This window comes from Rhinoderma darwinii, chromosome 4, assembly GCF_050947455.1.
Source record: "Rhinoderma darwinii isolate aRhiDar2 chromosome 4, aRhiDar2.hap1, whole genome shotgun sequence".
Classification (NCBI taxonomy): domain Eukaryota; kingdom Metazoa; phylum Chordata; class Amphibia; order Anura; family Rhinodermatidae; genus Rhinoderma; species Rhinoderma darwinii.
In genome coordinates this window covers 215,756,357-215,773,783 of record NC_134690.1, presented here as the reverse complement: position 1 = coordinate 215,773,783, position 17,427 = coordinate 215,756,357, and the positions used below count along the sequence as shown (strand labels likewise).

The window sequence follows — 17,427 nt, the reverse complement described above, 5'->3', positions numbered from 1 at the left end:
AATGTGCTGCACTTGTAGGTTGATTTGCTTTCACCCTTCTGTCTAGTTCATCCCAAACAAACTCAATGGGGTTTAAGTCTGGAGACTGTGCAGACTTTTCCATTATTTGAAGCCTACTGGCTTCTTCTTGTCTTCTTACGTAGTTCTGACATAACATAGAAGTATGTTTTGAATCATTGCCTTGCTGTAATATGAACTCCTGACCAAGTAGGGGTACACCACAGGGTATTGCATGGCGCATCAAAATGCTGTGGTAGCCGTTTTTGTCCAGTGTGCCAGTAACCCTGTGCAAGTTGCCATCTGTGGATCCAGCAAAAGAGCCCCAGACCATCACGCTTTCTCCTCCATGTTTGACAGTTGATGTCACACACAAAGGAATCATCCTTTCACGTACAAAAACCCTGCGTAATGTAACCAAGTTGTCAAATTTTGAATCCTCAGTCCATAAGACCTTCTTCTAGTCTTCAGTAGTCCACTGGAGGTGCTGCTTGGCCCAGGCAAATCTTTTTTTTTAATTTGCCATCTTAACAGTGGCTTTCTTACTCATACTCGACCTGTCAAACCTGCAGATAAGAAGTCTTCTCTTCACAGTTGAAATGGAAACTTGTTCATTTTTAGTTGCATTAACCCCTTGCCGTCGATGCCACTTTCTGCCTTAACGCTAGATCCCTATTTTTCTAAACTGATATTAGTAACTTTATGTGGTAATAACTTTAGAATGCATTTCCCTATTTAAGCAATTCTGAGATTGTTTTTTCATGACACAATGTACTTTATGTCGGTGCTAAATTTTTGCCATTATGCTTTTGCATTTACTGAAAATGTCAAAACATTAGCAATTTTCAAAATTAAAATCATACTTCTTGTAAGACAGATAGTGATACCACACAATATAGTTGATAGTTAACATTTAGCACATGTCTACTTTATGTTGGCATCATTTTTGGAAAATCCATTTATTTTTCTAGGACATTACAAGGCTTATAACTTTTTTTTTTTTAAAGGTAATTTTATTAAGACCTCATAGCAAAACAATGGTACAAATACAAAAGTATAAAATTCTGAGCGTATCATATATTAAGTAATACAATAGTACCAATGTCAAATCACATTTCTGATAATAAAAGTGAAAAACTGACAGGCAAGTTAAAGTGTATGTTCACAAATGCCAGAAGTCTAGCAAGCAAAATGGGGGAGCTGGAGGCCTTGATACTGGAAGAAAATATAGATATAGTTGGTGTTGCTGAAACATGGCTGGACTCTTCACATGACTGGGCTGTAAATCTACAGGGTTTTACACTTTTTCGTAAAGACAGGACAAATAGGAAAGGTGGTGGTGTATGTCTGTATGTGAGAAGTGATATGAAGGCGAGTGTGAAAGAGACAATAGTGGGTGAAGACTGTGAGGAGGTTGAAACCTTGTGGGTGGAACTAGAAAGGGAGGTGATCACTGAAAAAATTACTTTTGGTGTAATCTATAGACCCCCCAATATAACTGAGGAGATGGAAGGTCAGATATATAAACAGATGGAGCGGGCTGCACAGGCGGGTACTGTAGTGATAATGGGAGATTTTAATTTCCGGGATATTAATTGGTGTCATGGTTCGGCTTCAACTGCAAAGGGGAGACATTTCCTCAACCTGTTGCAGGAAAATTTTATGGGCCAGTTTGTGGAAGACCCGACTAGAGGTGAAGCTCTGTTGGATCTGGTCATTTCTAATAATGCAGATCTTGTTGGGAATGTCAATGTTCGTGAAAACCTCGGTAACAGTGATCATAATATAGTTACATTTTACCTATACTGTAAAAAACAAACGCAGGCTGGGAGGGCAAAAACATTTAATTTTAAGAAAGCCAATTTCCCCAGGATGAGGGCTGCAATTCAGGATATAGACTGGGAAGAACTAATGTCAAATAATGGAACAAATGATAAATGGGAGATTTTCAAATCTACTTTGAGTTATTATAGTGCAAAATTTATTCCTACAGGTAATAAGTATAAACGACTCAAATTAAACCCCACATGGCTTACACCTTCTGTGAAAGGGGCAATACATGACAAAAAAAGGGCATTTAAAAAATACAAATCTGAGGGTACAGCTGTAGCCTTTGTAAAATATAAAGAGCTTAATAAAATCTGTAAAAATGTAATAAAATTAGCAAAAATACAAAATGAAAGGCAGGTGGCCAAGGATAGTAAAACAAATCCTAAAAAATTCTTCAAGCATATAAATGCAAAAAAGCCAAGGTCTGAACATGTAGGACCCCTAGATAATGGTAATGGGGAGTTGATCACAGGGGATCAAGAGAAGGCAGAGTTACTAAATGGGTTCTTTAGCTCTGTATATACAACAGAAGAAAGAGCAGCTGATGTAGCCGGTGCCAGTGCTGTTAATATATCAGTTGATATACTGAATTGGATGAATGTAGAGATGGTCCAAGCTAAATTAAATAAAATAAATGTGCACAAGGCTCCGGGACCAGATGGGTTACACCCTAGAATTCTTAAAGAGCTTAGTTCAGTTATTTCTGTCCCCCTTTTCATAATATTCAGAGAATCTCTAGTGACTGGTATAGTGCCAAGGGACTGGCGCAGGGCAAATGTGGTGCCTATTTTCAAAAAGGGCTCTAGGTCTTCCCCGGGTAATTATAGACCAGTAAGCTTAACATCCATCGTGGGGAAAATGTTTGAGGGGCTATTGAGGGACTATATACAGGATTATGTGACAATAAATAGCATTATAAGTGACAGCCAGCACGGTTTTACTAAGGACAGAAGTTGTCAAACTAACCTAATCTGTTTTTATGAAGAGGTGAGCAGAAGTCTAGACAGAGGGGCCGCTGTGGATTTAGTGTTTTTAGACTTTGCAAAGGCATTTGACACTGTCCCCCATAGACGCCTAATGGGTAAATTAAGGACTATAGGTTTAGAAAATATAGTTTGTAATTGGATTGAGAATTGGCTCAAGGACCGTATCCAGAGGGTTGTGGTCAATGATTCCTTCTCTGAATGGTCCCCGGTTATAAGTGGTGTACCCCAGGGTTCAGTGCTGGGACCACTATTATTCAACTTATTTATTAATGATATAGAGGAAGGGATTAATAGCACTATTTCTATTTTTGCAGATGACACCAAGCTATGTAATATAGTTCAGACTATGGAAGATGTTCATGAATTACAGGCAGATTTAAACAAACTAAGTGTTTGGGCGTCCACTTGGCAAATGAAGTTTAATGTAGATAAATGTAAAGTTATGCATCTTGGTACCAACAACCTGCATGCATCATATGTCCTAGGGGGCGCTACACTGGCGGATTCACTTGTTGAGAAGGATCTGGGTGTACTTGTAAATCATAAACTCAATAACAGCATGCAGTGTCAATCAGCTGCTTCAAAGGCCAGCAGGATATTGTCGTGTATTAAAAGAGGCATGGACTCGCGGGACAGGGATGTAATAATGCCACTTTACAAAGCATTAGTGAGGCCTCATCTAGAATATGCAGTTCAGTTCTGGGCTCCAGTTCATAGAAAGGATGCCCTGGAGTTGGAAAAAATACAAAGAAGAGCAACGAAGCTAATAAGGGGCATGGAGAATTTAAGTTATGAGGAAAGATTGAAAGAATTAAACCTATTTAGCCTTGAAAAAAGAAGACTAAGGGGGGACATGATTAACTTATATAAATATATTAATGGCACATACAAAAAATATGGTGAAATCCTGTTCCTTGTAAAACCCCCTCAAAAAACAAGGGGGCACTCCCTCCGTCTGGAGAAAAAAAGGTTCAAGCTGCAGAGGCGACAAGGCTTCTTTACAGTGAGAACTGTGAATTTATGGAATAGCCTACCGCAGGAGCTGGTCACAGCAGGGACAGTAGATGGCTTTAAAAAAGGGTTAGATAATTTCCTAGAACAAAAAAATATTAGCTCCTATGTGTAGAAATTTTTCCTTCCCTTTTCCCTTCCCTTGGTTGAACTTGATGGACATGTGTCTTTTTTCAGCCGTACTAACTATGTAACTATGTAACTATGTAACTATGTAAGTGTACAAGGTCAATTATTAACAAAGAACACACAGATACAGTATAATAAAATCTAGTTAGGATTAGGGATGTCACGATACCAGAATTTGGACTTCGATACCGATACTTCGTTTAGTATTGCGATTTCAATACCAATTTCAATACTTTTGCCAACAGTAATAAAAAACAAATTCTTCCGTTTTCTGAGGTGAGGCGCGACGTGTGATTCATTTTGAACGCGCCTCACATTAATAGTAATTAATCCCATCATGTTTCTCAGTCATATTGGGTTAATGTGCGAGGTACATGATGGGGTTAATTACTATTAATGTGAGGAACATGGAGGTTAAATTCATCGCACCTCGCACCTCACATTAATAAGTGAATAAAAGCTGTGTTTATTTCATTCTTTTTACAGTGTACACATCATAAATGATGCAAAAAAATTGTGGTGCGTGCCATTACTGAATGTGTATATTTTATGTATTGAGACTTATTTTAATGTTTATTGTAAAAAAGGTGAATGTGTATTTTTTTTTAAATTTAACATTACTTTGTTTTTACTTTATTTTTAAACTTTAATGTACTGGCATATATCAGATAAGTGCCAGTACATTAGCCTGTGTATGGATAGCTCACAGGCAGTTGTTAGGACATACCTGGGTATGTCCTAACAGCATGAAATATGGTAAGACAGCCCTGGGGTCCGTCAATAGACCCTGGGCTGTCTGCCCATATATGGTATGGCCCTCGATCGCGTCACAGGAATTCCCTGTGACGCGATCCAGGGGCATCCTCCCTGCTCATTTTCTCCTGAATGCTGCAGTCAGCTGTGATCGCAGCATTCAGGGGAATAACGGCGGAGATGAGAGGTTTCTCTGATCTCCGCCGTTATAGAGTGGGGCTGCGGCTGTGTAATACAGACATGGCCCCGCTCCTGACAGGAAGTGCGCGCGCGGTCAGCATGAGGAGATGCGGCCGGCGCTGCACTAATGAGCGGCAGTTCAGGCACTGGAGACAGAACATGGGGGTGTTTTGTGGTGTGCCTGCCATGTTCTGTCTCCAGTGCCGCCGCTCATTAGTGCAGCGCTGGCCGCATCGCATCATCCTGACCCCGCAAACTTATCATGAATCAGGAGCGGGGCTGTGGCTGAATTACACAGCCGCAGCCGCGCTCCCATACATTCATGTGTTACTATACTGAGCTGTGCGGCTGCGCAGCTCAGTATCGAAATACAGGAAATAGCGGTATCGAACCGTTTAGGGATGCACGGTATCGAAACAGTATCGAAGTTTCAATGCACCGTGCATCCCTAGTTAGGATCAGTCAAAGGGAGAAATTTGTGGAAGAATGGGGACCAAACAGAGACATCAGCAACTCCAGGTCCAATCAACCTTGGCTATGTGATGTCAATGAGCTGGTATGAGGGTTGGCTATCCAAGAGCTGCACACTTTCATAAATTTATCAGGACATCCACAAGCTTCATACGAGAGTTTAAAAAGTGGCAGGGCAGAGTTAACTAACAGATTACTTGCTAGGAAGGAACCTTTGGATGTTTCCAATGCAGGAGTATAGTTTTTTTTAGCATATAATAATAGGAGCATCATGAGAGACCTAATCGCTACAGTAAGTATATTTTCTTCCACCAGTAATAAAGACAAGTTCTGGGTTCAAGTATACAAGGGAGTCCAACTTTAATCTCAAAGGCTTATAACTTTAGCAGCAATTTCTCACATTTTCAAGAAAATTTTCAAAACCTATTTTTTAGGGACCAGTTAAGTTCTGAACTGGCTTTGAGGGACCTCTATAAAAGAAAACCCCCATTTTAGAAAATTCATCCTTCAAATTATTTAAAATTGCATTTAAAAACTTTTTTTTTAAGATTTTCCTTTCGTATCCATTTTTTTGTGCAACAAAGCAAGGGTTAACAACAAATCTCAATATTTATTACTCTGATTCTGCAGTTTGTAGAAATACCCCATATGTGGCCCTAGTGCGCCAGTTGACTCAAACAAATGCCTTAGAAATTAAGGAGCACCTTATGTATTTTAGGGCCTTGATTTTATTAGGATTTTCTTTAGGCACCATGTCACATTCGTTGAGCTCCTAAAGTACCAGTACAAAGAAAACTCCCAAAAAGTTACCCCATTTTGGAAACTACACCCTTTAAGGTATTTATCTAGGGATATAGTGATCGTTTGGACTTTACATAGAAGTTAACGTACAAATGCGAAATTGCATTTTTTAAACTAAAACGTTGCTTTTGTCCAAAATGTTTAATTTTCACAAGAAGTTATAGTAGAGAACATCCCACAATTTGATACAAAATTTCTCCTGAACACAGAAATACCGCATATGTGGTTGTGAACTGCTGTATGGTCACACAGCGGGGCTCAGAAAGGACAGAGCGCTATTTAGCTTTTGGAGGCAAGATTTTGTTGGAATAGTTTTCAGGCACCATGTCGCATTTGTTGAGCCCTTAAAGCACCAGTACGATGGAAATCCCCAAAAAGTCACCCGATTTTGGAAACTACACCCCTCAAGGAATTTATCTAGGGGTATAGTTAACGTTTTGACCCCACAGGTGTTACATAAAAGTTATTAACACTGGGCCATGAAAATGAGAAACTGCAATATTTCTACTAAAACTTCACATTTTCCCCATATTTTACATTTTCACAAGCAGTAATAGTTGAAAAAACACCCCAAAATTTCTTACGCAATTTCTCCTGAACACAGATATACCCTATATGTGGTAGTGAACTGCTGTATTGGCACACGGTGGAGGTCAGTATGGCATGAGCGCTATTTGGCTTTTGGAGGCAAGATTTTGCTGGAGTAGTTTCCAGGCACCATGTCACATTCATTGAGCCCCTAAAGTACTAGTACAATGAAACTCTTCCAAAAGTGACCCCTCTTTGGAAACGACACCTCTCAAGCAATTTATCTCGGGGTATAGTTATCATTTTGACTTCACAAGTGTTACATAAAAGTTATTAAAACTGGGCCATGAAAATAAGAAATTGCAATTTTTCCACGAAAAGGTCACTTTTGCCCCATATTTTACATTTTCTCAAAAAGTAATAGGGAGAAAACACCCCACAATTTGTTACGCAATTTCTCCTGAACATGGAAATACCGCATATGTGGTCTGAACCACTGAATTGGAACGCGGCTAGGCACTGCGGTTATTGGAGCACAGATTTACTGTAATGGTTTTAGGCCGCCATGTTGCATTTGCAGAGCCCCTGAGGTATCAATACAGTGGAAACCCCCAAAATGATGCCATTTTGGAATCTAGACCCATAAAGGAATTAATCCAGTCATCTAGGAAACTTGTCCCCACAGGTGTTTAGTAGAAATGGTCCATAAACATGAAAAATCAAATTTTCTCCAATAATATGTGCTTTTAGGCCCTTTTTTTGTAAGGCGTAATAGGAGAAATAGCACGCCAAAAGTTTCTACACAATTTTTACAAAGTACGGCAACACCCCATATGTGGACATAAACTGGAGTATTGACACCTCTCATGGTATTCATCTAGGGGTATAGTGAGAATTATTAGTTGTGAAGTGGGCAGCCTGGGAATCCCGCACTGGAGGGATGTGGAATGGCAAGTCCCACTGCAACCCTACCCAATATTCCACAAAATGCAGCCTAAAAAAATAAATGAAAAACCTCAGCTCTATTCTTCATTTTATCATCTCAACCAGCTTTACAACCAGAGTGAGATGGACACTCCATCCATTACTATTCCAGCTCCCTACAGGGTATAGTGTACTGAGTATCGTGAGAATATTTCGTTTATTTTAGTTATTTTTAACGAATATTACAATGAGCAAAGCAGTTTGTCAGTGAAAAAAAATATTTTACGGCCAATATGCAAGATAAGGATGAAGAATTAAATAAAAAGAAAATTAAAAATCTAAAGAAGTGTGGTAAATTTTAAAACACTGAAGACATAATCCGGTGTTTTTGGGGCACATTTTGCACATGTATCTTGTTTCCTTCCTGATGCCCTGTTTTGAGCACACGTGGCATCTGTTTTTTTTCAGTGGAGGGGACTTCTGTGATGAAATGTTGGCCAGGAACAATGTCCTGCTGACATTACTGCTAGATGTACTGCCCTCTGCTTCTTGGTCAGCAAATAACAGGGATTTGATTACCCTTTCCTGAAATTTAATTATCGCATCGAAGCGTGTCTTGCTCATTATTGTGTAGAGATGGGTTCTATATAATATATCGGGACCAATAATCTCTAATTGTGGGGTTTTTAAAAATGCCAAAACTTAAAATTACACCTCTGGTACAGTAGGAGTCAGGGTTTTGGGAGATCTACTGATAGCATAAATGTTCGTCTGCTCAACCATCAAATTTATTAGGGAGTCAGAAAGAAAAAAGGAAAAAAAATCAATGGCCCCGAACCTTGTGAAATCAAATTGGATACCTGAGGAGGCTGTAAAATCAGGCACTTGGGGGCTATAATTGTCTGCAGCTACCCATGACAACACAGGCATAGCAGGACCTGTGACTCTTCGACACTGACGGGGAAGTTCGGAGTCAGTTTAGCTTGATAAAGAATCAGAGAAAAGCTGTGTTTCATCTTCACTGAATCCATATCTGAGCATAACGTTTTGTATGCCTCATCATCGGTATAAAGCATTTGGGCCATATTTTATATCTCTAACAGTACAGGAATGACTGGCCACAATTTTTGTATTTTTATATAGATATCTATATCTATATTTATATAGATATTGATATATATATATATATATATATATATATATATATACACATATATATATATATATACAGTGAAGGAAATAAGTATTTGATCCCTTGCTGATTTTGTAAGTTTGCCCACTATCAAAGACATGAACAGTCTAGAATTTTTAGGCTAGGTTAATTTTACCAGTGAGAGATAGATTATATTAAAAAAAAAAAAAAAAAAAATCACATTGTCAAAATTATATATATTTATTTGCATTGTGCACAGAGAAATAAGTATTTGATCCCTTTGGCAAACAAGACTTAATACTTGGTGGCAAAACCCTTGTTGGCAAGCACAGCAGTCAGACATTTTTAGTAGTTGATGATGAGGTTTGCACACATGTTAGATGGAATTTTGGCCCACTCCTCTTTGCAGATCATCTGTAAATCATTAAGATTTCGAGGCTGTCGCTTGGCAACTCGGATCTTCAGCTCCCTCCATAAGTTTTCGATGGGATTAAGGTCTGGAGACTGGATAGGCCACTCCATGACCTTAATGTGCTTCTTTTTGAGCCACTCCTTTGTTGCCTTGGCTGTATGTTTCGGGTAATTGTCGTGCTGGAAGACCCAGCCACGAGCCATTTTTAATGTCCTGGTGGAGGGAAGGAGGTTGTCACTCAGGATTTGACGGTACATGGCTCCATCCATTCTCCCATTGATGTGGTGAAGTAGTCCTGTGCCCTTAGCAGAGAAACACCCCCAAAACATAATGTTTCCACCTCCATGCTTGACAGTGGGGACGGTGTTCTTTGGGTCATAGGCAGCATTTCTCTTCCTCCAAAAACGGCGAGTTGAGTTAATGCCAAAGAGCTCAATTTTAGTCTCATCTGACCACAGCACCTTCTCCCAATCACTCTCAGAATCATCCAGATGTTCATTTGCAAACTTCAGACGGGCATTTACATGTGCCTTCTTGAGCAGGGGGACCTTGCGGGCACTGCAGGATTTTAATCCATTACGGCGTAATGTGTTACCAATGGTTTTCTTGGTGACTGTGATCCCAGCTGCCTTGAGATCATTAACAAGTTCCCCCTGTGTAGCTTTCGGCTGAGCTCTCACCTTCCTCAGGATCAAGGATACCCCACGAGGTGAGGTTTTGCATGGAGCCCCAGATCGATGTCGATTGACAGTCATTTTGTATGTCTTCCATTTTCTTACTATTGCACCAACAGTTGTCTCCTTCTCACCCAGCGTCTTACTTATGGTTTTGTAGCCCATTCCAGCCTTGTGCAGGTCTATGATCTTGTCCCTGACATCCTTAGAAAGCTCTTTGGTCTTGCCCATGTTGTAGAGGTTAGAGTCAGACTGATTAATTGAGTCTGTGGACAGGAGTCTTTTATACAGGCGACCATTTAAGACAGCTGTCTTTAATGCAGGCACCAAGTTGATTTGGAGCGTGTAACTGGTCTGGAGGAGGCTGAACTCTTAATGGTTGGTAGGGGATCAAATACTTATTTCTCTGTGCACAATGCAAATAAATATATATAATTTTGACAATGTGATTTTCTTTTTTTTTATATATATATAATCTATCTCTCACTGGTAAAATTAACCTAGCCTAAAAATTCTAGACTGTTCATGACTTTGACAGTGGGCAAACTTACAAAATCAGCAAGGGATCAAATACTTATTTCCTCCACTGTATATATCTATATATATATATCTATGTATATATCTATATATATCTATATATATATATATCTATATATATATCTATATATATCTATATCTATATATATATATATATATATATATATATATATATATATATATAGTTCAAAATAGATAGAGAAAACACAGCACTCAAGGCAAGCTAAACATTAGGCCATGTGCATGTTACCAGTGACAGGATGAATCAACTCCTTGGAATGGAATAAACAGCAGGAACAGAAGACAAGCAACAGCACCAGGACTTCAAAGTTGGGGAGATGTTGGTTTATTCACCACCAGGTGGAAAGAATGAGCAACGTTTCGGTTCACACCTGAACCTTTCTCAAGCTAATTCATAAGTGCATAGTGCCAAATATATATAGGAATACACAGTGAAAACATGTGAATCAATATAACATGATAGGTATATTTAAGTACAACATCTCTCAAAACTAAATAGATAGTGCAAGATATCAATATATATTTATAATTGTATCAATCAATATAATTAACTCACAATGAAGGGGAGGAGGGGCAGAGGCCAATAATGTATTCAAAAATAGTTATAATAATTAAATAATTGGAGCTTACAATGCCAGCCCTCAGAGGTGTGTGGAGCAAACAATGGCGTCCCGCGATCCATAGTGTGCATGCGCAAGATGGCAGACTACCGGAAGTACGTCAAATGGAACGCATCCCTGGACCCCAATGAAATTGCGCATGCGCGGAGACAACACCATCACAACGCATGTCCGAAACAATGAGGAACAGGTAAGATATAGCAAAATAAACATACAAACGGAAATATGACACAAAATGTATGCTTTATATGCAGAATACATTATTGGCTTCTGCTCCTCCTCCCGTTCATTGTGAGTTAATGATATTGATTGATATAATTATAATCTTTTTTATTGATATCTTGCACTATCTATTTAGTTTTAGTTTTGAGAGATGTTGTACTTAAATATACCTATCATGTTACATTTATTCAAATTTTTTCACTGTTTTTATGATCATGTTTCTATATGTATTTATTTATAATACATGTATTATTAATTGAATTATATACCGTATATCCTGTGTATTCCTATATATATTTGGCACTATGCACTTTTGAATTAGCTTGAGACATGTTCAGGTGTGAACCGAAATGTTGCTCATTCTTTCCACCTGGTGGTGAACATCTCCCCAACTTTGAAGTCCTGGTGCTGTTACTTGTCTTCTGTTCCTGCTGTCTAGGGGTATACAGCTGGGTGCAGGTGATGACAAAGGATGACAGGCGATGACGGGTCTGGTGACTAGTCTCGTGACACTGATCCCCAGATGATGGTGGTTGTGGTGGTTTAGAAGCCGGTTAGGTCTTTATTTTAACTTTTTAACTCAATTGACACGGCGTCTGGCTCTGTCAAGCTCCAGGATACAAGTGAGCTTGACAGAGCAGGAGATGCCGTCAAAACAATCCTTCTGCGCTGTGATTGGTCAGTCAGTACAAGCTGGCCAATCACAGTGCTCGCCGGCATGGGACCTTTCTGATTGGTCCCATTCGGGCATCTCCTGCACGGCAACTCTGCTTAAAAACTGAGTTGCCAGTTCTGTCACTGTGTTGCTTGACATAGTGTCAGTTTAAAGTACTGACGTACCTGGTATGTCGGATTGTACTTGCAATCCCGGTGTACCAGGCACATCATTTTGCGGGAAGGGGCTAAGCTGGGCTTGAAGATTTTATGCTGTGAGGCGCCGATCACGCAAACTATTGATTTTCAAAAACTTGTCATCTGATTTTGTAGTGGCCTTTGGTCTGCCAAACCTCTTCCTGTTAGAGTTTCCACCAGTTTCCAAGTGCCTTTTGATGGTATATGAAACTGTACTGACTGCCACCTTGGCTTTCTTGGCAATTTCTCTGTAGGACCTACACTTCTGAGGGTTATAATTTTCTGTCTGTCTTCTTTTGTTAATTGCCCTTTTCTTGCCATTATTATATCAATGTGCTCTGTCCTGAAGACAAAACTGTCCTACAGGGTGTTGTAATGTAGTTTGTTCCAACACTGGTTATATAGAATCAGAGGGATTGAATGTAATCTCCAAAAGTTGAGATACCTGTAGGAATAGTTTGCATCCAATTTCAAACCATAATTTGCTTTCTGTGCTGCAGAGCAGTTGTCCTTGATGTCTTTCCTGAAAAAAGCCCTTTGGTTAAAATCAGAAATTCAGACTATTGTTGCATTTGAGGTTAAAAATTCATATTATTTTTATCTTTTTAACTTATTTTTAAACCATTTCACATTATTTGCGGCACTGGAGCTGTGTTAATGTAAAAAATAACTGGAAAAATTGAGGTGTTCTAAAACTTTTGATCGGTGGTGTACATATACAGTACTAGCCACATATGCAAAGTACCCAGGGAAGGTAGGAAAATGAAGCGGCTGTGTGTGGTTGTGTTCTCTATGTAATGTATTGTATCTTGATGTAATGTATATTGCCTTGTCACTTCTATGTTATGAGTAAAGTATTTTTATATATTTATTTGTCTGCGAGGGTTGTATGTTACTCCTGTGGTGTGTGAAGGAATGGAGTGTGTGTTCATTGTAAACAATAAGCGGGCTGTATAGGAAACAGAGGTAACGGACTAGAAATGGAGTAAAGGGAGAAAATACGGATAGACAAAAGTTTCCTATTTCATGTGATGTTATTAAAATCTCCTATTGTAACCGGAGGAGCAAATTCGTTTACTGAGCAAAAAAATCATTAAATAATATCAGAACTCTAGGGGAATAGGGGGCAGTATATATACCACCGCTAACACCCATAAAGTACCTTGTGTATTATAATGTAAAAAAAGAAATTGACCATTGTCAACAATACGTGAGGACAGAACCACCAGTTCAATCCTATAGTCAATGAGAATACTGATACCTAATATATTACGTGTGAAATAAGTGAAAATATTGCTTAGCCCAACTCTTAGTGACCATGTCCTTAGTTAAATGCGTCTCTAATAGACATATAATTGCACGAAGGTGATGCTTTAGTGCACTAAATATAGCTAGTTTTCCCTTTAATATTCTCAATATGCCATGATAGTATTTTCATATTCCCTTAGGGTCCCGAGTAGAGAAGAAGAGAAGAAAAAAAGGAAACAAAAAACATTCTGCAGCCACCCCCCATCCCCTCACTATCCCCCAACCTGCATACCTGCATCCTCCAGAAAAGAAGTACCCCCTGTGGAAGATTTCTCAACTCACGAATAACCCCATCAGTCCCCCCCACTTCACTCCCCCGCTAACACTAGCAATTGTACAGAATAGACAAATTTAGTCCTGATCAAGCGCTATTAAATTTAATGAATGCCTGTGGCATCTAGCCTTACATAAAACTATGCTTACATAAAACTACACAGTAGAAACTATTTAAGCCTTTACATCACCTTGTATTTATTGTTTCCTGCTGTCTTAAAGTGGTTCTCCAAATGTCAGATATATGTCACAAAATTAGATTATAATAGTCCAGCATATGGGAATCCCAACAAACCAGTGAAGCAAACAGTCCTAGTTTAAGTCTGCAAATCTCCTTCATTTTATATGAAGGGTGACCACACATATATGGCCATCTCTCCACTAGGAGGCAGGACTAGCTTCTTCTCTGGATCAATAAGGTTATCAACTGTTGTATTTGCAATGATTTGAGTTTTATAACATGTTATCTTGGCATTCAAGTCTTAACATTCAACCATTTTAATTTAAAGGATTTGTACAGGATTAGAAAAACATGGAAACTTTCTTTCAGAGACAGTGCCACAACTATCCATGGGTTGTGTCTGGTATTACAACTTATCTTCATTGAATTAATTGAAGCTCTACCTGTAGAAAGGTATGATACTATTTTTGAAATAAAATCCTGTACAACTCTTCTGGGGGATTTCTTCTTTCATTTAAACAATGTTATTTTGAAAATGGTATAACTTTAAGTGGTGGCTTCAACTGCACAGCTCTCCTGGGATCAGCTTATCACAAGTCCTGCTGCTGAAACCCCTGCTGATCAGCTGTTATCGCCAGCAGAAGCTGAGGGCAGCTACCATGTAGTACTAAATAGTGGACATTCAAATGAATGCGTGATCATGTAATACATAGCCACATGCATAGTTCATCTGAGTGGTGGCACTCTTTTCAGTGGCTCACTGCTCTGGCTAAATTAACAGTAGGGTATACAATATAATATAAAAAAAAGAGAAAAAAAAAGTTACCTTCACTATTTGTCCTTACTTGTGAGTCATCTGTCTAAAGAAGCCCAATTGGATAATAGAGTATTCAGGTTGTTTGGTCTCTTAAGCTTTCAGAACCGCTGGACATTTTTATTGATATGTTGAAATCAAGACTCATTTGAGCCTGTAATGTTCCTTTGCCTAAAAAAGAGAATGAGAAAAAAAAAATAATGACAAATATTTACATACACATTGCAATACTTATATTAATCCTGAGTTTCTGCCTTTATTATACCCCAGGGCACTAGTATAATTCAGATCCCTAATAACCAGTGGCAATGTGTAAATTCCTGCAAACACTCTTTTTTCTTCATCTTCCTAAAAGATGAAGGTGAAGGAAGATTAACTTTTGGTATCTTTGTGTGTTTTTTTGTTTGTTCGTTATACGATAAGTGGATAATAATAAAAGTTACGATTAAGGATAATTCATTTTACCTAGTGATGATAACCCAGAGCTGGATTCACAGTTCTGCTGGTTGCTATTAGAAACAAAAAGGTCAATATGTGTTGAACAAATTGTACTCTCCAGGACAGGCCGCTGCTACTCTGGCAAAGACATAAACAGAAAAAGCTTTCCAGGACCCAATGTAACTAATAGACACTCAAGAACAAAACAGAAAATCCTGCAAGTGTTCAAGAGCCTATTAGTTATGCAAGAACCCATGCACCAATTTTCCTGCATGTCTCTGCAGGGGAAGGTTTTTACTTTGTAAACTCCCCTATATACGAGTAAAATCAAATATAGTGCTTTAAGGGGTTATTTGGTTTCAGCAAATTAATGTTATTTTTTGTATAATTAAAAGTTATACAATTTTCCAATATACTTTTTACATGTATTCTTCAAGGTTTTCAAGATCTCTGCTTGCTGTTATTCAGTATTCTGCACCTGTGCAATCTTCCTCTATGTAACATTATGGCTTGTCTGAATTCTGCTATGAACTGGTGTTTGAGCCTGCCCTTGTGTCAGTAAGTATGGCCTTTTTCAGTGATTTTAAGTAAATATAATTTATTTTCAGTGATTTGTTTGTAATATGAGTGTAGGCACTTGCAAAAAGATAAAGACCCTTGACGCAGGTTGCAAGCTCGTATAATTTTGACCAAAATATCAACTAATACCTCATGTTTATCATGGATCTTTCTGCAGGATGATGCCCGGATCTGTGATGTTGGGGGAGAATGGGGTGTCAGTACTTTGCGTGGTACTGTCAGAAAATGCTCAGCAGCCCATCAGATCTAATGGTATGGGCGTAACTAATAGGATGCAAGCCAACATGGTGCACTACACATAACCGCGTGACTGGCACACTTATGGAAGCCTTATCTGTGTGCAATGATAATACTAAGCAGCAACCCCCCTCATGAATGGTAGATGCGATAGTGACTGTTCATCAGTATTTTGCACTTGTGCCACCTCCCTCAACCTAACATTGTGGCTTGTCTGCATCCTGCTCGGAACTGGTGTTTGAACCTTCCCTTGTATCAGTAAGGGTATGTTCACACGCTTAACAAAAAACCTCTGAAAATACGGAGCTGTTTTCAAGGGAAAACAGCTCCTGATTTTCAGATGTTTTTTGAGCAACTCGCGTTTTCCGCGGCGTTTTCGCATAGTTTTTTACGGCAGTTTTTGGAGCTGTTTTCAATAGAGTCTATGAAAAACGGTTCCAAAAACGTCCCAAGTAGTGTCCTGCACTTCTTTTGACGAGTTGTCATTTTACGTGCCGTATTTTGACAGCGACGCATAAGATTAAGGCTCGTGGGAACAGAACACCGTAAAACCCATTGAAAGCAATGGGCAGATGTTTGTAGGCATATTAGGGGCGTTTTTCCGGCGTAATTCGAGGCCTAAAACACCCGAATTATGTCTGAAAACACTGCATGTGAACATACCCTAAGTATGGCCTTTTTCAGTGATTTCTGTTATTCAGTAAGAGCATTTATTATTTGCTTCCAGTTGACAAAATTCTGTCCATGGTCATGTTATGGACACACATGTGCTGGGGTCATTAGAAGACACATCTCTGATTGCTGTACTGTAGCTGTAAAGATCCTAGCACCTGTGTGTCCATCACATGACCATGGACAGAATTTTATCTACTGGAAAGAAACAATGAATAGTCCTCCTGAATAACATAACAACAAGCAGAAAACTTGAAAACTGTGAGGAATTAATGCAGGAAGTATATTGGAAAATTGTAGAACTGTTAAGTATACAAAAAAAATAATTACATTAATTTGCAGACTTGTGGGATAGGGGATACATGTGTGATCGCTCGCAGCGATAAGGAGAACGGGGGACTGAAAGTCCCCTGAAGTTCTCCATCACAAACCTCGGACTTCCGGGGTCTGTGTTGGCAGTTCCGTAGAAATGAATGGAGCGCCGGTCGCGCTTGTGCGCATGCGTGACCAGCGCTCCTTTCATTTTTATTGAGCTGCGCAGACGCCGGAAGTCAGAGGTTAGTCATGGAGAACTTCGGGGGACTTTCAGTCCCCCGTTCTCCTTATCACTGCCAGCGATCACACATGTATCCCCTCTCCTGTGGATAGGGGATACATGTCTTTTGCAGGACACACTGAAGGTCGCATTTTTTTGGGAGAGGGGACGCTGTATGGCGTTCCCTACAGGAGGGGGGGCTGTACGGCGTTCCCTACAGGGGGGGCTGTATGGCGTTCCCTACAGGGGGGGCTGTATGGCGTTCCCTAAAGGGGGGGCTGTATGGCGT

The 17,427-nt window shown here is 39.3% G+C and overlaps 2 protein-coding genes across 2 annotated transcripts in view; both read right to left on the bottom strand.

Annotated features, from left to right (window-relative positions):
- The window catches only part of UFL1 (UFM1 specific ligase 1), a 311,744-nt gene extending 296,973 nt beyond the window's left edge, over positions 1 to 14,771 (bottom strand). Inside the window, exon 1 of the mRNA XM_075862180.1 lies at positions 14,690 to 14,771. The gene's annotated coding sequence lies outside the window, so the exon portion shown is untranslated. The remainder of the gene's footprint in view (positions 1 to 14,689) is intronic.
- FUT9 (fucosyltransferase 9) overlaps positions 1 to 14,776 on the bottom strand; it is a 100,300-nt gene extending 85,524 nt beyond the window's left edge. Inside the window, exon 1 of the mRNA XM_075862183.1 lies at positions 14,690 to 14,776. The gene's annotated coding sequence lies outside the window, so the exon portion shown is untranslated. The remainder of the gene's footprint in view (positions 1 to 14,689) is intronic.
- Between the last annotated feature and the right edge of the window lie 2,651 nt (positions 14,777 to 17,427).